We start from the raw sequence: 21,216 nt of genomic DNA on the forward strand, positions 1-21,216 counted from the left end.
GGATTCTGCAGCGCCCCGTTCACCTCCGCAACCTGCCAATATCGCAAGGATTGTACGCCAGGAACTGGAAGCCATGGCACCCGCTTTCTATCAGCCCCCTGCACAAGACAACTGGGCAACAGTCTCGCTTATTCAAGCCATCGTACGTCAGGAGTTTGCTAACCTGGGCGTCCAGGTTCCCCAGCCCGCCAGACTTATGCCGCAGCCCATGATCACTCCCGTCCACAACGCTGACCACCACTCTGCTCCACTTGTGGCTGCGGCAGCTTCGACTCCTCGGTTTCCACCACGCTACCGAAATCCATCTGAGTGGCGCACGCACGATGATCGACCCATCTGCTTTTCTTGCTCTCGAGTTGGGCACATCTCCCGCCATTGCCGCAACAGGTGGTAGTTCCGGCCAAGCTTTCGTAATGTCGATCGCCGTCAGGACCACGGACACTATTCGCAACCCGGTTTTCCGGATAACCATATTCTGGACCCTTCAGCTCGCCGTTCATTTCCACGCTCCGAACCGTCCTACGCTGACGTCGTCGCCCAGAGAAACAGGTCTAGCCACTAGCCGTCACCTCCGGGTCGGCCGTCACGCTCCCCTCAACGCCGCCGCTCTCCGTCACCGGCTTATTCTGCCCATTCCTCGGGAAACTGACGAGTGCAGCTCCTGGAGGTGGCGCTGCGTTGACGACTTGGAACGAAAACCCTCAACCGGCCACAATTTCAAGACGCAATTTACTTCGAGTGTTCGTTGATGGCAACGCCGTTACTGCTCTAATTGACACTGGTGCCCAAATATCTGTTATGAGTTCTACACTTCGATCTCGCCTCAAAAAGGTTCTCAAACCAGCTATGTTCTCTAATGTTCGAGTTGCCAACGGAAGTCGAACATCGGTGGTTGGTATGTGCACTCGCGTTACTGTTGCTGTGCCACCACAGTTCCGTTCTCATCGCAGTCCTCGATGCTTGCCCACACGACGTCATCCTTGGAATGGACTTCTTAACCGCCCACTCTGCCCTCATCGATTGTTCTACCGGTATCTTACGGCTTGAACTACCTTTGTGCTCCGATTTCACTCCTCCAAGTCGCACTCGGCTACGATCCGTGGAGTCTTTACGGCTACCGCCCCAGGCTGCTATGTACATTCCTCTGTCGTCCTTGCCGTCTGTTCCTGATGGAGACTATCTGGTAGCTCCCCTCATTGATTTGACCCTTACGCACCACATCGCACTACCACATACTATAGTGGTTGTTGCTAACAACACGGTGCTACTTCCAGTTTTGAACTTCTCTACGTCGACCGAAGTGCTTCCCCAAGGCATCACTTTAGCCGATCTTTCCACCCTTGAGGAATGTTCGATTTGTTCTTTTACACCAGACACTAAGACCATGACGAAATCTGTCATCACGTCGCAAAATAAGGCGTTTCTCGACAAAATGATATCCAGTGACCTCTTACCTTCCCAAGTTGCGGCGCTCCGGTGCGTTCTATTTTCTTACCTGGATATCTTTAACGTCGACGACCGTCCCCTGGGCCGCACAAGTGCCGTAACCCAACGCATCGACACCGGCGACGCCAGTCCACTCCACAAACGCCTTTATCGCGTGTCACATGCTGAGCACCAAGTAATACAGACGGAGGTCGAGAAAATGCTGATTAAAGACGCCATTAAGCCTTCATCGAGTCCTTGGGCCTCCCCCGTGGCTTTAGTTAAAAAGAAGGACAACACCTGGCGTTTTCGCGTCGACTATTGCCACCTGAACCGGATCACCAAAAAGGACGTTTATCCTTTACCCCGAATCGATGATGCGCTCGACTGCCTCCACGGCGCCAACTATTTCTCGTCCCTTGACCTTCAATCCGGATACTGGCAAATTTCGGTCGATGACCGCGACTGCGAGAAGACAGAATTCATCACACCCGACGGCCTTTACCAATTCAAGGTCATGCCTTTTGGGTTGTGCAATGCCCCGGCTACTTTTGAACGTGTGATGGACTCTCTTCTTCGCGGTTTCAAATGGTCGACCTGCCTCTGCTATCTGGATGATGTAATAGTTTTCTCGCCCTCCTTCGAAAGCCAGTCTCGTCTCTAGGCAATTTTGGACGCTTTTCGTTGCGCTGGTCTCCAACTGAATTCGTCGAAATTCTCATTTGGATGCCGGCAGATTAAACTACTCATTCATGACTTTTTTGCGCAAACACGTACACGGACACAAGGAAAAGAGGCAAACATGACGGGCGCAAAAGTCAGTACTGTTGTAAACTCAGTACTGTTGTCAGTACTTTCAGTACTGTTGTAAACTACTCGGCCACCTTGTTGACGCCACTGGTGTCCAACCCGACCTTGGCAAAGTCCGTGCAGTCCGAGAATTCCCAGTTCCGCGTTCCACACAAGATGTTCGCAGTTTTATTGGGCTCTGCTCATACTTCTGCCACTCTGTCTTCAAATTCGCGGATAATGCTAGGCCCCTCACGGATCTCTTCAAAAAGAATGTGGCCTTTTCTTGAGGAAGGGACCAAGCACATTCCTTCGCGTCGCCAATTACCGCCCACACATCACCACCTGTGTTGGCTCATTTTGATCCAGCGGCTCGAACAGAGCTTCGCACCGATGCAAGCGGCTATGGCATTGGTGCTATACTCGCTCAAATACAGAATGGCACCAACCGTGTGATAGCCTACGCTAGCCGCTTTTTGTCGCAAGCGGAACAAACTTATTCCATCACTGAGCGGGAATGCTTAGCCCTCGTTTGGGCTATTGCGAAATTCCGTCCATACTTATACGGACGTCCGTTCACAGTCATCACGGACCATCACACGCTTTGCTGGCTGTCGACGCTTAAGGACCCTACACGAAGACTCGGCCGATGGGCACTTCGATTACAGGAGTACACTTTCTCAGTTGTTTATAAAATCTGGAAAGCTGCGCAGCGATGCTGACTGCTTATCCCGGCACCCTGTTTATCCACCTAGCTCCACTGATTTCGAATCCGATGCCTGCGTTTTAGCCATCACTGACTTTCTGAACATGGCTGACGAACAGCGCCGAGATCCATCGCTGCTCACTATCATTGACCGCCTTCAATCGCGTTATGCTGACCCTTCTCTTAGCAGATACCTGCTTCAAGACAACGTTTTGTACCGCCGCAACTTACACCCCGACGGCGCGGAACTTTTACTCGTCGTACCGCATCACCTGTGAAACGATGTTCTGCGACAATTCCACGACACTCAAACTTCTGGACATCTAGGAGTCTCCAGAACTTACCACTGCATTCGACGACGAGTATTCTGGAAGGGTCTGTACCACTCTGTTCGCCGTTACGTCGCATCTTGTGACCTCTGCCAGCGCCGAAAGAAGCCTACGACTCCTCCTGCCGGTCTACTTCAACCTATTGAAGTTCCAGCCGAACCATTTTATCGAGTGGGGTTGGACTTGCTAGGCCCCTTTCTTACTTCTACAACTGGAAATAAATGAATTGCAGTGGCCAGAGACTATGCCAATCGGTATGCAATCACTCGAGCGCTACCAACCAGCTGCGCAACCGATGTTGCCGACTTCCTGCTGTACGACATTATTCTCCAGCATGGCGCTCCGACTCACCTGCTCACAGACCGTGGTCGCTACTTTCTATCTCGTGTGGTTAATGATCTAATCAGATCTTGTGCTACCCGTCACAACTTCACCACGTCTTACCACCCTCAGACTAACGGCCTTACGGAGCGACTAAACCGCACATTGACGGACATGCTTTCCATGTACGCATTTACCGACCACACTGATTGGGACATAGCTCTTCCGTTCGTAACCTTCGCCTATAACTCGTCGTGTCATGAAACAGCAGGCTACTCCCATTTTTATCTACTCTTCGGACGTGATCCCTTACTGCCCTTCGACACACTGCTTTCATCAGACCACCCATCCTCCACTTCGTACGCTCAGGATGCAATCACCCGTGCCCTCACGGCACGTGCGGTAGCACATGCTCGGTTATCGTCGTCGCAGACAGCACAGAAGTCTCTTTATGACCATCGACATAGAGATGCAGTTTTTTCTGCGGGATCATTTGTTCTCCTGTGGCTCCCATCTCGACGTGTTGGTCTCTGCAAGAAACTACTATCGCGATACGCTGGGCCCTACCGAGTCATTTGTCAGGTCACACCTGTGACCTACGAGATTGCCGCTACCACAAACTCATCAGCTGCTGCACCCAGAACGGAAGTAGTCCACGTTTCTCGTCTCAAGTCCTACAACACCGACTCGCTCATTTAACAGGCCCCGAGACGGTGCCTTACGGGCCGGGGTGATGATACGTGTATGGAACTGTCGCCCCGACACAGCATAATTAGCACCCAAATGAAGCAGACGACAACGTGGTTGTATTGGGTTGGACTCTCGAGCTTCTCCCGTTGGCATGCATGGTTGTGCGCTCTTTAAGCCGTTAGCAAGACCAGCTCTCGGTGAATAAATCTTCCCCTTAACAATATATATATATATATATATACGACTAACTTTGGTTGCAGCAAGGTTATGAGTATAAAAGTAGGTGCGCTTTCAGATAACAACTTGTTTATTCAACCGACGTTTTGACGGGAGCTCCGTCTTTTTCAAGGCACGATAAGATTTACAGATTTTCGTGTTTTCTTATCGCATCTAGAGGCAGGAGGGAAGGGGACAGAAGAAAAATATTACAAAACAACAACATTTACTACATCAACAAAAAGAAGAAGAAAAGGAGGAGGAAACGTTAGAAATATGCAAGAGCAACACCGCTGGATTAGGAAGGAAAAAGAGTTCAACAGAGTAAGGTATCCCTAAATGAGCAGTGCTATTTTTGTCAACAGTACCACCCAAGAACTCACCCTTCCCCGGTGTGGAGAAATTGGTGGGGAAACCTAAAGCACTTCAAGTGCATGTTGGTAACCTCAGAAGATATGAAAGAGCTGGTAGTTGTGGCGCCGCCATCAATATTCATTATATAAATTAGCTCCTGTCAGTGAAGGAAAAAAAGAAGAAAAAAAGTGAAAAAAGAGAAAAAAGATAAAGAAAAAGAGAAGTTGAGGGGGAACTGTACCACGTTCGGTACAACTAATTTGTGCGTTTCGGCCGTGCTTAAAGCAGCAAACGATTTCTCTATAGATTGATACGCTAAAAGCTTTGTTAGGTGGTAACATTTTTGTTGTGATGGGACGCTAGGGGCAGTTCACTGATTAGAGAGGAGCGTTTGCGGCTTCTAGTGATCATAACGCTGACAGGAGGCCTGGGTGTTCATTTATTCCATTTTGTAATGTGTTGAATTTGCAGATAAAGTGAGATTCTCGTTGTTCCGGTTCTCTGATTCTTCGAAAATTGCTTTACAATAGTTTAACCATGATGTCATCAAAGCTGTGTTCTTTTATTGTACTGTGTTTTGATAGTGAAAGACCAGGCAGGAAACGTACATGGGCCCGATGGTTGTTGAATCTATTTCTAAATAAATTGTCTCGCTGGCCCACGTATTGCATGTTACGTATACCACGTTCCAGAAGGTATATGGCGTTATCCGAGTCAAAGTCCAATGCACCTCTTATCCTCTGCTTAAAATCCGAGTGGGTATTTTCCGCCACTGTCGTTGTCTGCATGTGTTTGCATACCTGGCTTCTGCTTTGTCCTCAAGGGCGACAACCTGTTTGAGTTCTCACGCCTATCTTTAAATCTATCAAATGAGCCTTCATACATTTCCGCCGCTTGTATTCAACACAAGGAGGAGAAGTGAAAATTTTGGATAATCGCACGCTCTGTTGCAATATGGTAAAGTGTTTTCTTTAGACCTTCTTAAGTTTGGTGGGTTGCTCGTGACAGTTAATAGCAAATTTTTGTTACAGTGCTGGTCGGTATCTTTTGGTGGTGCAAAGAGTCTGGCGGTCAAATTGTCCACTTTTTTTGATGGCGTCATGAATGATAGCTGGCGAGTATTCTTGATGGAGTACTTCGCGAATGTGTGTGCTGTTTTCGTGGAAGTCCTCGGTGCGGGAGCAGATTCGTCGGAATCTGTGCTCTTGGGATTAGGGAATGCTGACCTTGCTGTGTAGCAGGTAGCAGCTTTTGAAGTGCAAGTAATGTTGTCTTTCCATAGGTTTTCTATATACTCTAGTTACTAAGGCACCATCGTTCAGTCGAATAAGTACATCAAGGAAGCTTAATTCTGTGTTAGAGAAGTAGTGCGTGAAATAAATGCTACGATGCACTTGGTTAAATGTCTGTATCAATTTGAGCAGCTCGTTTTCCGATTGTGTCGAAATCATAAATACATCGTCTGGGTACCGTTTATAGATTAAAGTTTGATACCACAAGATGAAAAAAAAAATGCACTCTGTAAGGGGCATGAATTTGTTAGCGTAGTTTGGGATCATTCTTGTATCCATTGCCTTGTCGTTGATTTGAAGGTAGTACTCATTGTTAAATTCAAAGCTGTTCAATTCGAGTACAAGTCTCGTTAAAATTTAAATTACTTTTTAGCTTGGATATGCCATGGGATTGGGGGTGCCATACCATTCAACTAGTGCCCTTATACCATCGTCATGTGGGATATTTGTGTAGAGTGAATTAACATATAATGTTGCGAGGAATGCACATCCCTGAAATTTTCACGTCCGATATTTGCGGAAGCAAATGGTTTGTGTCACGCAAGAAGGACTCATGTTTGCGCGGTATGTCTTTCAGTTAAAGAGTCAATATAACTGGAAATTGGTTCCATTACCGTTCCCATTCCGGATATAATGGGTCTGCCAGGGTTTCTCTGCCTATGAATCTTCGGCAGCATGTAAAAACGAGCAGGCATTGAATTCGGTATAATAACCTCCCCTATCATTCCCTTGGCATTATTGTCTGTTGGATGTCAATAATATTGTGTCACAACACATGAAAACGAGACCTATATATATATATATATATATATATATATATATATATATATATATATATATATATATATATATATATATATATATATATATATATATATATATATATATATATATATATATGTGTGTGTGTGTGTGTGTAGTAATAGTCTTTTATTCAGCCACAATTTACAGGCCGAGCATTTCAACCGCCAGAGCGACCCGTCGACGCTGTTCTTCCCCTCCGGCGCCGATCCAGTCGAGCCACGAGGTGATGGAAAGGGATGGGGGAGGGTAATAGCTGGATTGCTGAGCAGTTGGGCAGTAAAACAGGCAGTGTGACAGGTCGGCATATGGGGAGGGGCAATTAGGACAGCACGGGTTAGACCTATATTTATGAAGAAAAATGTGAGAGGGGTTTATCAGGCAGTTCATTTGGATGTGCCGTTGAGTTAGAGCCTCGAGCGTAGTGAGTGATGGATGAGAAGGAGGGTAAAGAAGCTTGTCGAGGCGGAGCTGGAGATATACCTCATTAATAGTGTGACGCAAGGAGATCTGCCCATCGTTACTCGCGGAAGTCTCACTGACTTCCGAAGGTGTGGGCCAGGGAATGAACGGTGCCCGGTGCAATTATCGCGGTCAAGTTGGCGAGCTATCTCATTGCCGTTAATACCTGAATGCCCAGGAACCCAGCGGAGGAAGACAGTGGAGGGTTGAAGAGCAGAGGCCGCTCGCTCGACCTCCTGTCGAAGAGTGGGGGGAAATGTGTTGTTTTGTATGCCACGGATGGCAGCGTGAGAGTCAGAGTAATTATTGTACTCGGGGTGAGAAGAGAGGGAAGAAAATGACTGCATAGCGTGGACCATGGAAAGGACCTCGAGTGAAAGTACATTTGGCGGGTGCAAGTATAGCCCGCTGGTGTGCATTTGAGGTGCCGAAAGGTGTGGATGGTAGATAATGTAGCCACACGAGCTCCCAGGAGCCATGCATGAGGCATCCGTGTAGGCAACTCCCTGTGTAGAAAGAGGAGGGGAATGATGTGCTGCCGCATGACGCCGGCTGGCGTGAAGAACTGAAGACATATTGGATGGGAGGGAAGGATGAGAAGGTTAGAAGCAGTGGTGCTAGCGGCAGAAGGCAAGCTGCGAACCAAAATGGGAATGTCAGGGATGCCCGCTTGGGCCAATAGCCATTGGCCTTGACGAGTGAGAGAAATACGAGCAATCTGAGAGTCATGGTGTAGACAAATAACAGAACCTAATCGATGGAAGAGGCCTGTGGCAAAGAGCTTAGTGGTAGAGAGAGTGACAGGCAGATTTATAGCTGCCTTGTAGATGCCTAATACAGCTCTTTCGATTATGTTGTGTTTCGTTTGGGTGAATTGAACGTAGGGTACAAAGTACAAGAACTTAAGGACGAGCGCATGTGCAACCTGGCACGCATGAGCCTCGTGGAGCCCCGACTGCCGAGTGACAACGCGTCGCAAGAGGTGATTCACCGAGTGGTAAGTCCTCACAGCGTGATGTAGGGCCTGCGCGTTCTTTGTAGCATGCAAAGGGAAGCCAAGAACTTTGCATTGCTGAGTAGTGGGGATGAGAGAGCTAAAAAGATGTAAGAAGATGTGGGTGTTGTGGGAGCGCTGGCACGCAGACCGCTTTAGCAAAAGTAGTTGACATTTCTTCGGTGCAGGAGACAAGCCGGCAGTAGCAAAGGAAGCGATAAGGTCCAGGCCACGTTGCAAAGTAACCTGCACGTGGCCGGGACATCCAAGCGTACACCAGAGAGTGATGTCGTCTTCATAAAAAATATGTTGGAGGTCGGGCATTTGGGTCAGTTGCGAGGCAAGCGGGGCCATAGCGATAATAAATAGAGTAGGAGATCGTACGGCACCTTAGGAGTGTGGCGGGGGACGGAGTGTTGGTTAGACAAATAAGTATCTACTCTCAAGCGAGCAATTCAATTGGAAAGAAAGGATCGGATGTAAGAATACATGCGGGAGCCACATGACAGGGAGGAGAGCTGAGCGAGTATGTGTTCATGACTCACGCCATCGAATGCCTTCCGTACATCGGCTGTTACAAGCGCATGGATCTGACTGCGAGAAGGTGAAAGAAAAGTATGCTGAAAAACAAGGGCCATGTCCTGCGCACATACGTGGCGTTATAAGCTAATAAGAGAATGAGGGAAAAACTCTTTCGCCTCAATAAAATCAGACAGTCGAGTCATGGCCATTCGCTCAAGAGTCTTGCCAACGAATGACGTTAAAGAGATACGGTGAAGATTAGAGAGAGAGATGGAGGCTTGCCCGGCTTCGGAATCATGCAAATTAGAGAGGATGTCCAAGAGCTTGGAAGACAGCCACTGTTCCATGCTTCGTACGTTGATTGTGTGTAGGGGAAACTCCTTCGAGTTGTTGGAGAGATTACGTAGTGTAGTATCCGTTATCTCATTCTCAACGGGAGCCGAGTGAGTAGATTGAGTGGCTAAGGTAGCTTCCAGCTACCTGAGCGTAAATGGGTGGTCCAGGTCTGGGTTGGCTTTGCGACTGTAGTCTGGGTAGGAAGGTGGGAGGGGGGGGTGGAAGATACAGAGAATTTAAATTGTCAAACATGAGATGGAGTCCCTTGAGTGTTAAAGCGTTCCAAGGTGGGAACATGGTCCAGATACACTACTCGACAGTGACCGAGAAGGCGGAGACCGTCCCTCTGCCTGAACTTCTCTTTTTCTGCGAAAATAGCGACCCACTAGAAGGCCTTCAGAGACGAAAACCGAATAGTTCTAAGGCATCGAAATGATTACCCCAGATAAAGAAAGGCACCGACCTAGTGACCTAGCAACTGGTTACTATGAGTAGGCTATGGTGGGGCTTGAGTTATTCCAAGTTGACAAGGTCCCGCCCTTCACGGCGCATGTCTGAAGATAGTTCGACGGATTTGATCAGGTAGTTTGCAGGGGAAGTGCGTTCGACGAAACAATAGGCGCCTCGGTATTTGAGCTGTAGTTTTGAAGAGAGGCGTGTTGCAGTGTTAGAATCGAGAGCCAGATGAGCACTCCAGGGAGAATGTGGGCGCTGAAGTGCTGGCGTCAGCACGAAGGCTCTTCTGCCACTCTTGATCATGTGATCTTTGCAAGCTAATAACAGTCCTAAAGGGGTGGTGACACATATTTGCAAGGCTATCCCAAGCCTGTTGTGGGTTTTCTTTGTATGCAAGTACTCTTATTGATTCATATATCGGGTTTAACGTTCCAAAACCACCATATGATTATGAGGGACGCTGTAGTGGAAGACTCCGGAAATTTAGACCACCTGGGGTTCTTTAACGTTCACCCCAATCTGAGCACATGGGCTACAACATTTCCACCTCCATGGAAAATGCAGCCGCCGCAGCCGGGATTTGATCCCTCGACCTGTGGGTCAGCAGCCGAGAACCTTAGCCCCTATTCTAACGCTGTGGGCTATCAAATACTCTCTGCACGAAGAGTCGGACAGAACAAACGCGTAGAATATATTTTATTTTACTTCCAAAAGTGTAGCTGAAAGCTCACTCTCGTGACCTAGGCAGATCGCTAGCGCAGCAACACTGACGTTTCAGAGTAGGGGAAGCAATGGCAGTTTGACGTCACACCACATTTGTAGAGACGAGAGTGACCTCCGCAATCTCTGAAACATATTTTGTGAAAAAGGAGAGAACTAATATGCCTTCTGTTACGAGCATGCTGCCGTCCTTTGCAGAGGGACTGTGTGCGTCCGCCAAGGACTCTGAGTACTTCCGAAAACACACTTGACGTGTCGTTCAAAGACGCTGCGCGCGTTCAACAGCACACTGTTTCATCCTCCCTCATCATCTCGGCACCTATAGGACGCCAAAAGAACGCATGAGGCGCTGTGACTCCGGCCAGGCAGTGCCATTTTCGGTAAAAAAGTAGATGCCGAGAATGTAGATGGCGCGTTTTCCCGTCGCTCCAATTTGCTGCCGCTTGCCCACGTGCTCGTGAGCGCGCTGCGTTTGAGTCACCTCACAAAGTACCGCCTGCAGTGCGGTTTCACAATGATCTCTGAGCAGGACAAGCACTTCCCAAAAGCGAATCGAATCAAAATAGTAAAGCTCGTTAGTCAAGTTTATGATGTGGAGCAAACGTCGGAAGACGTAGACGCCCGAGTCACTGCGAAATGCAGCACTCACGTCCTCCGTGAGAATTCCATGTACGACGTATGCTTTGAGGTAAATCTCATTCTGCCGAAAGGAAGCCGTGTACTTTATCGATGTGCTGTGTTGACATTTACGGAAAGCATATAATTGTTGTTTTGATATGGTATCTAGCAGTAGCAACCATGTACTGTCCTGTCCAAATGTTTGTGACGTGCTGAATAAATAAATAAATACAAAAAATATAGGGTCACAGCATTAAAAAGTCTGAAATGATTTAGAGTCGTCTCCTCCGTGCCGCGCTTGACCCGCTGATGTCGCCGCGAAGCAGCAAGCTACGTTTACCCACAGTGAATCAAGTTTAAGTGTTCGCTTTTTTTCGGCTCTCGTGTCATGCTTGTTCAATCTTTCGCGAACGCGGCTGTGTTCACCGGCTTTGACTTGCTGGGAAACTGATACAGCTGGATGGATGGATGGATGGATATGGCTGTCCCCATTAGATCGGGCGGTGGCTAGCGCAACCAAGCCGTAATACTTAATAAACCAAAAACTAGATTTTTTCCCCCTTAAATAGTGAGGTTGAGAATTTGTACTTTGCAGTGAAGAGTTCAGTTTTCACTCGTGCCTTGACTTTAGCGACCAATCAGATAACCTCCTTCTGGTCAATTCTGCCCGCTTAAAGTCTATTTTCCCTCCCTGTCCCTAAACCCAAGTGCTTTGAAAATCTCCGCGCCATCATTCTGAACTATAGGGTGAAGCCATCTACAGAACATTATCAAGTGTTCGGAAGTTTCTTCTTCCTCTCCACACGCACTGCATATCGTGTCTACCCCTTCGTATTTGGCCCGATATGTCTTCGTTCGCAATACTCCCGTCAAGTCTCAAACAGTAGAGAACTACCCCGAGTATTATCATATATCCTTCCCTTGGCTATTTCCTGCTTAAAAGTTCGATAGATGTCTAGTGCGGACTTCTTAATCATGCCAATTCTCCACATATTGGTCTCAGCTTCCTTCACCTCCTTTTGAACCAATAATTCTTTTTGGTTTGGTCACCGACTGTTTTCTAAGTATTTAGCAGTCAACTTCCTGGTTCGCTTCCTCCATTTTGTATCGACATTCTTCATGTACAAGTAGCTGAAAACCTTCCTAGCCCAACGCTCTTCCCCCATTTCTCTCAATCGCTTCTCAAATTTTATCTTGCTGCTTGCTTCTCTGCCCTCAAATGATGTCCATCCCATATCACCTTGTACTCCCTGATTGGGTGTATTCCCGGGACCTCCTAAGGCAAGCCTACCTATTCCACGTTGCTTAATTTCTAGTCTTGCTTGAACTTCTGATATCATGCACAAGAACGCATTGCCGAACGTCAGACCAGGAACCATCACCCCTTTTAATATTGCTCTCACAACATCGTACCTATTGTATTTCCACTTGCCATGTTTTTCATTACCGCTGCATTCCTGTTACCTTTAGTCGACACGTATATTTCGTGTTCCCTTAGGTACTTGGCACCGTTGCTTATTCATACGCCCAGATATTTGTATTTATCTATCATCTCTAGCGTAACCTCCTGTATTCTAAGCTCACTACCTTCATTCTCATTAAAAATGATGACTGCTGATTTTTCCTTACTGAATCTGAAATCTAACCTATCTTCCTCACTACCGCAGATGTCCACCAATCTGTGCAAGTCTTCCTTTTTGTCGGCCATTAGCACTATATCATCTGCGTACAATAATGCTGGTAGTGCCTGTTCAATGAGTTTTCCTTTTTTGACAAAAGAGAGGTTGAAGCCCAGTCCGCTTCCCTCTTATTTTGCCTCTAATCCTTGTAGGTACATCATGAATAATAAGGGTGACAGGGGACACCCCTGCCTAAGCCCCTTTTTATCTCTGCAGGCTTGAATACATTTCTTCCCACTTTATAATTACCTTGTTGCCTTTATAGATATCCTTTATTAGATTAGTGACTACAGCTTCCATGCCTAGTGTGTCCAGTATTCCCCACAATTTCTCTTGAACCACGGTATTGTACGCTCCCTTGATATCCAAAAATGCTAGCCACAGGGGCTTGTGTTCCTTTTCTGCTATTTCGACGCACTGCGTGAGTGAGAACAGATTGTCTTCCAACCTCCTGTGTTTCCGAAATCCAATCTGCAGTGCCCCCAGCATCCGTTCATCCTCGATCCATGCCTGCAGTCTTTTCTTTATAATCTGCATCACCAGCCTGTAGACCACTGCTTTCACTATTATAGAACGGTAGTTGTTTATCTCAGCTTTGTCTCTCTTTTCTTTATAGATCATGCTCATCCTGCAGAGTTTCAATCCATCGGAAACTTTTCCATCTAATATTATTTTGCTCACTGCCTCTCTCACAGCTTGCTCAGACTTCTGACCTAATGTCTTTATCAGCATAATTGGAATGCCATCTAGGCCTGTTGATGTACTACTAGGAAACCTTTTTTCAGCCCTTTCCCACTTTTGTGTCGAAAATGGAGCCATTGCACCACTTGATTCTTCCTTGTCTATTGTGGTGCATAGAGCACTTTTTTGTTGAAATTTTTCGTTCACCCTTGTTCTTATATGTTCAATAGCTTCGCCCCATTGTAGCCTAGCACCTTGAAATGCAGTTATAAACCTTTGCTCTAGGCTCGTCTCATTTCTTAGGGAGCTTAGATGGTTCCGAAATTTCAGAGCTGCCTTTCTATCTTATTTATGTACTTCTGCGAACCACTAGGCTCCCTTTCTTCTAATCTTTTCATTTATCAGAAGGAATGCATCTCTTCTACAGCTTAGAAAGATTTCCCATTTTCTTTCAACATCTTCTGTCGGTTCACCCCGCTGTTTAGCATGTCTGTGTTCCCTAGAGGCTTCCTGACGTTTTGGTATGCCTCTCTTAACTTCCTCGTCCCACCAACTTTTGGGTTTGTGTCTTATTTTCCGGGGCGATTTGTCACGTGCCTTATCAAGCTCTAGCTAAAGCAGTTCAATTATATTCGTGTATGTTCACACTGTTTTATTATCCTCAGTGATTACTTTCTCAATTTGTTCAGTATCTATTTGAATTTGCCGTTCGAAATAAAACTTTTTCTATAGTTGCTCATCTTGTCTCCTTCTTACTTGCACTGCGTTTCCAAAACTTAGCTTGATACGTTTGTGATCACTACCCATACTTCTGGAGCCACCTTCATCTATGTGCATTCCCCTGAGCTTATCATACATGCTATATGACATCAGTGCGTGATCTATCGTCGACTGCAGCCTTTCTACCTCCCATGTTATTTGCCCTTCACACATCTCGCTACTGTTGCAAATGATCAAATCAAGCCTCTCACACATATCCATGATCATTTTGCCTGTCGGGTCGGCATACCCATTAATATCTTCTATATGTGCATTCATATCTTCTAGTATACTTATCTGGCACTCTCCTCCTAACTCCTGAATGTACTTTCATATACACTCTACCATTGCCTGGTTTTCCTTTCTGGCCTTTGCTCCCGTCCACAAGTACACGAAACCAAGGAGTGTCATTCGCCCTGCCACTTTACCTTTTAGCCATAAATGTTCCTTGCACTCCTGCTTGACCCTTTGCCAGTCTGCACTTTTATAAATGCATGCCCCAATACCACCCCCCTTTCTGCTGCCTTCAGTTCTATTACAATATTCCCACGCCTAGTCCACATTGTTAGGAGGTTTTTCCGTGTCCCTGAGATGTGTTTCTACAAAACCGCATACAACCGGCCTCTCCTCTCTTAGCTGTAGTTCTATCTCTTCCAACATTAGCCTGTTCCTGCCACCCTGCATGTTAATATACCCTATGTCTGAATTGGCTCGGCACTCGTGGCTACGTCTAATACGGCCCCGGACTCTACCTATCTTAGATACTGGTGCCACTTTGGAATCTTATCTGTCCATCTGTCCTTGTTGTGGCAGTCCACAACACAACACTTCGGACCTCGCCGACGCTTCCATGGGGTCACTGCTTCTATCACGGAAAGGCCACTTCGCTAAGCGAGCGCCTAGTTTTAGCGCTACAAGCTTACGGCACGGCGCCCAAGTTCGCCGCACCGACTGCAGAACGCGTTGCGCGCGGGTCACACGCTCTCCCGTTTCGGAGAAACACACTCACTCGCCTGCGACCTCTCCCGCATCTCCCCTCAAGTGTTCTGGAGCTCACCGCCAGGGCCAGGCGGGGCATTTTCATCGCCCCTAAGCATGAGCTTCGGTTCCCTTTATACAAGAACACAGCGAGCTCAGTGCTTGCTGCAATATTGAAAAGCACGTGGCACTATCTGTTGCAAGCGCGGCGAAGCAACAGCCTTAACTGCCACGCGAACAGACACTCTGCAAATCAAACGCGAAGCTTCGCAACCCAAGTGCGGCTGTAATCATGTTTCACGTTGTTCCTGTCATAGAATTTGATGCTGATTTCGTGTGAAACGTTCCCAGGATTGCGGCCCACGAGCAGGAGGCGCGCTTTCCCGCACGGTGGCGGCGGGGCCCCGCGTCACTCTATGGGATCGGAGAGCAAAACGAAGATAACTCCTCTCTCTTTCTGATTTTCTCATTGCTTTCACGGTTTCGAGTAGCAACTGTATAAACCTTTCTTCGGCTGGAGTTACAGTATCGTAGTTGCAATAGTGCTAGTTCCATAGCTTATTAAAAGATAATGCACAGCGCCTATGGGTGCTCTCGGAAATATCGGTTGTTTTACCACGTTTGAATCGCTGCCCTGGAGACGTGCTTGAAGTTATCCGATTGCTTTCTGGGATTTAGGTATTGGCATATGTCTAGTTTATGATGGTATAGAGTGTGTTAAAATCGCACGATAAAAAAAAAAGTTCCTTGGCCAGTTTTGTTCAGGGTGCGACAGCCGTCAAGCCCTCGTAGCTCCATCTAGCGTTGAGATGGTGTACCCTACAGTGCCACGTAAAAATAAAACAGGGTGCTCATAAAAAGAGAGCATTCTTATGGAAGGCACATTCATGACCCCGTGAAACTATATTTAGGGTTAGTTGAGGTAAAGATCGATAGTATAGCACATCAATGGGGTATCTTGAAAAAAAAAAGACAAAGGGCGAGTTTCCGAACATTCAGTGTATGTACCACATAGACCCCTGAATTAACAGCACATTCTCTAGTTTTACAGCTTACATGGCAATTACAGTTATTTACTAATTGGTTAATTAGTGCTAATTAACTAACGCATCCCTTGTCAGGCTTTGAAATTGCGAGTAATATTCACCGGGCGCGATATTATGGACGGTGGTCGGAACTCGCCATCCGCGCCGCTTAAATGCGGCATATCTCAGGGATCCGTCGTCGGGTCTCTTTTATTTCCGGTTTATATCAATAATTCCCCCCGTGATACCCAGCAACTAAAGCTTTTTGCAGATGCCTGCGTGCTTTAAGGTAGTGAACGCTTCCAGCGACCAGGTTCTTTTAAATAACTCTTCATCTAAGATTCAACAATGGTGCACAAAATGACAGATGACCTTTAACGCGAGAAAAACTTTGGAGATAACCATAACCCACAAAAAAAGATCCATTAAATTTCAATACAACCTCGGCAATCAATTCTTGTCCTTTGTCTCACAGTATATGCACCTTGGACTTGTCATCACATCTGATTTAGGGTGGAACGAACATGTGTCTTATACTGAGAAAGAGGCTTTGAAAATACTAGGCTACCTAAGATGGGCACTCGCTGAGGCATGCAGTGAACCTAAAGGACCTCTTGTGAAACGTACGTAATACCCATTCTGGAATATTCATCGGTTGTCTGGGACGCGCACACGCAATCTAACACAGATAAAATTGAAACAATACAGCTAAAAGCTGTAAAATGTATTTTCAACGCCCAAAAATAAGGCATATTCGTCAGTTCTTCTGGAAAGCGCTTAACTGGAGGCCCTGGAATGGAGACGTTATCACAAAATAAGGAAGCTGTTCTATCTCATATATAATAATAAGCTGGCACTACAAAAAACTAATTATATCGAACCAATCTTGCCCCACGAAACGCGTGCCTCCTATCTTGAAAGAGTGACTGAGCCCCTATATACAGGTACGTTTTTTTTCCCGCACAAGCGGAGAGTAGAACAATTTGCCACCAGAGGTTCTTGAAAGTGTCTATCTCAACTAGTTTTTTCCTGCGTTAACTCTTTCACATGGCTCATAACTACACCTTCATATATATTACAGTGCTCTTCATTTTATTACCTGTCTTGATCAGACTGATTGCTTGAGGTTCAAAGCCTCGCTTCTGCACGATTCTTCAATGCTTCGATTCTGAAAAGTCTCGCTTTTTAACAATGCCGGTTTTATTTTTGCTACCGTTGGTATTTGAGTTGTTTTTACTTTTTACCCAAACAACATAACCTACTGGGCACTGCTTTTATAGTTTTTGTTTTGCGCTTGGGACTGCGGACTGTATTTCTTGTCATTTCTTTTTTTATTCATCGCGCTTTCGTTCAAAACTATATCTACTGTTGTACCTCCTACGGATTGTTGCGTCCACTGCGCCACACACCCCTGCCCAAAGGCTGGCACCTAATTGGCAGTTTTTCTTTAAAATAAATAACAAATCTATAAATAAATAAATCCATTCCACTTTTTTATTACGCGACTCTCCAATTTTAACGATATAAATTTTAAAAATGTTCATGGAAGTGAGTTCAAAGAAACAGATATAATGCTGAAAGACAGGGAGGTTAAATTTTTTAGGAACAAATAACTCTATTTGCACTGTGTAATGTCCACGGTAGCCGGAATAACAAGCGTCCGTAACAGGGAACTGAGTTTATTACTTTCAAGAAAGGCATTTGTGCGCAGCATAGGCCAAATGGTCCATGCGCTGGCTTTCGAGTCCGCTGTGAGCTATAAAAGGGATGAGGAGTACAAAGGAGAGGCAGCCAGTGCGCGGGCCCACTGATTGCCCCTACAGTCAGTCAGCCCCGGGCGCGCGGCGTCAAGTATCGTGGGGGGGGGGGGCGGGGCGGGGGGGAGGTAAGGTGGAGGGCAGGGCGAATCCCTGCAGCTGGCTGGAAGCGGGAATGCACGGTCTAAAGCCCCTCCATGCACTTTTTGGTAGAAGACGCGATGGAGGGGCTCGAGCTTCAACAAGCCGAAATCTCCTGCCATTTTTTTTACGAAGGGCGCCGTTCATTCGGGCATTCCATGAAACTGCCGGGCGACCTCTGGTTGTCATTTGTGGAGTTGCCGGCAACGCGAGGCGTCTTTCTCATGTAGTGTGACCTTTCAAGGCGGTTCTGGCAGAATGGCTGAGATGTGCGTTCGCAGCTCACAAGAAAACTTGATATACGTCGGTACCTGGCCCGTCTGGCTCCGTGCAAGTTGCTAGAAAAAAAAAGTGCAATGCGCCGCTGTAATGACCCCGTACTTGCAATAGCATGTTTTAGCTCTACCACGTAGCGTTTGGCCTGTCCGTTTGTGGCTGGTTGGTTCGGACCACATTTCACCACTGTGATGCAGTTGTCACTCGTAGGGTTTCTGTATTTTGGCTGACACGAATGCGATTCCGTTGTTTGAAATCACTTTGTGGGGTAATTCGAAAGTTTCGAACAACAAGCGCTAGAAATCGATGGCATCTGTCGATGTTGTTTTGTTCACTTGGTGAGTTTCAATCTATTTACTGTAGGCATCCGGAATTACCAATAATGTGTACCGAAGTGTGCTCGGTCTGCCCCAGTCCGGTGCTGGAGCTCGCGTCAGAGCGCGTTGATTTAAGTGGCGGGCTGTGCACTCGGCAGCTATCTCGGTGCCTTTGCCGATTCCCGGCCACCACATGTAGCTGCGGGCGAACTTCATTGTGATCACGCCTCGGTGTCCAGCATGAATGAGAGCCATTGCTCGTTGTCGAAGTGGGCCATGAATGACAACTCGTGATCCAAATTTGATACAACCACGATGACAGTTGAACTCCATTTCTTTCTTGTTAAAAGCGTTGATGTTCTCATTCTTGAAGTTTTGAACTCTGCCCTCCATCAGGGCGTTGTACAGCTTGAAAAATGTTGGGTCATCTTGCGTGGTTATTGTGACTTCGTCGACCGTTAGTTGGGGGGGGGGGGGGCTATTTAGCGCTTCGAACATGAGCACGCAGCCAGCTTGAGGTGTATCCTCAATGGTTTCGCTGAGGGGTAAGCGGCTCAGTGCGTCGGTGTTAGACAGTACATCACGTCGTAGTTTTATGCTGACATCTTAATGCACCATTGTAGGGTAGCCAACCGAGCCAAGCTTGGTTAACCTCCCTGCCTTTCCTCTCTATTTATCTCTCTCTTATCTCTTAATGCACCATCGGATCATACGAGGCGAAAATGGCTCTGGAATCTGCTTCTGGGGCTCTAGGATACTCAGGAGTGACCTGTGATCAGTCAAAACAGTCACATGTCTGCCCGCGATGTACTGATGAAAATGCGTGGCTCCATGGACAATGGCCAGTCCTTCATGATACACCTGAGAAGAATTTAGTTCCGCAGGGGATAACGTGCGGGAAGCGAATGCTATCGCAGGGTTTTCCAGTTTGGTTTTAGTTTTGTTCCACCACAAAAGTTCCATTCCGTTTCTGTTCTATAGCAAAAAAAGTTCCCTAACGGTTCGTTATGGTTTTTATTTTTCTGCAAAACAATAAAGGTAAATTAACTATAAAAACATAAGGTTTTTCCTTTAGGAACCTGGGACCGACAAAAATAAATTACAACGTTCCTAAGAGAAGCGCAAGAAGCTTTAGCGTGGGTTCGTAACCAAATAACGCAAACCAGTGCTTATCGAAGTTGTCGTATTTGATTCTCTGAAGAGTGAATTAGAAATAATCTGAAGAGGCTCAATTTGTGTGCGTGTGTGTGTGTGTGTGTGTGTGTGCGCGCGTGTGTGTGTGTGTGTGTGTGTGTGTGTGTATGTGTGCGCGTGCGTGTGTGATTAGTGCGAGCATGATCTCACTAGCAGCCCGTCCTCCAGGGTATTGTCTTATATGCGCGACCACTGTTCTGATCAAGCAAACTTCTGGGCGGCCTGTGTGAAAGGCATACGAGAGCCCGCTTGAATAAATGCGAACGTCTATGGTTGACACTTTTTTTTTCGTTTTCCACACTATTTGGACACAGCTTTACTTAGGGATGCCTGCCCTACAGATACGCACTGATTCTCTACCCTTAGTTATGCAGGATGTGGCTCACGTTGCATGACCTCAGTTGTTCCGGATTACCAAGTTTTCCCTTGAAACAAAACCCCCTTCCCCCCTTGTGTTTCGCTCAGTAGTCGGCTTGATGGAAGAATAATCATTATTGCGGAAGCAGGTTTTCTTGCTGGAGTGCCGGTGTGGGGACAAGTGTGGAGGAGTCAGAATCGTGCGCGAGTTGGATACGCGGCAGGATTCCGGCACTGCTTTCGGCAGAGATAACCACAGCATGCAGCCAGTGACCCAGTGCTTCCATTTTGGACTCGCTCGCTTCATATAAGGCCTTATGTTGGCTGCTCTACGTCTCATCATATTTCGGTTCTGGTTTTACTGCACATTTGCTATTGAACAGTCTTTTTTTTGTGTGTATTCTCTTTCTATGGTGTGCCTGAGTGTTCCATTCACTCGTGTTGTTACCGATGAAACGGGCACACGGCAGAGGTTTTCCTACATGATTTATTTCGTTACAATAATATAGTGAGATGAGCAATGCGTGCTTGTGGGTGTGTCTATCCTCTCTATATATAAAGTTTATTGGATCTTGTGGTACCTTCAAGCCTCGTGATGTTTTCAGGCCACGTGCAGTAGTTTATTCGTGTTTTAGGCCCGTAAGTTATTACTGAAATATTTTGAATTTCTGCTTGAAGCTTATCGGCAATGTGATTGCCGGGCATGTGTTGCAAATGGATAACGTTTTATTTTGAATCAACTTGACCTTATCATTTTTTCGGTGAATGCGAGAAACTTAGGAGGAGGAGTGGCTTTACTGATAGTAACCTTAATTCTACGTTTTCGCCGGGCCATCTAACATTATTTTTGTTTTCTTCTGGCCTCTCTTTATTCATACTTAATTGTGTTTTTTTTTACATCTCCAGATTTTCAGTCATGAATTATCGCCGGCATCACTAAAAAGCGCGATATTGTCCGCAAAACTGAATAACAAAGATGTTATACGTCAGGCCTTATTTTTTTGTTTTCGTTCTAGTTCTT

The 21,216-nt window shown here is 46.6% G+C and overlaps 1 protein-coding gene across 1 annotated transcript in view; it reads right to left on the reverse strand.

Annotated features, from left to right (window-relative positions):
- The window catches only part of LOC119173296 (uncharacterized), a 1,087,060-nt gene that overhangs the window by 840,136 nt on the left and 225,708 nt on the right, over positions 1–21,216 (reverse strand). The gene's annotated exons all lie outside the window — the stretch shown is intronic.

Source organism: Rhipicephalus microplus, chromosome 5 (genome assembly GCF_043290135.1).
Source record: "Rhipicephalus microplus isolate Deutch F79 chromosome 5, USDA_Rmic, whole genome shotgun sequence".
Classification (NCBI taxonomy): Eukaryota; Metazoa; Arthropoda; class Arachnida; order Ixodida; family Ixodidae; genus Rhipicephalus; species Rhipicephalus microplus.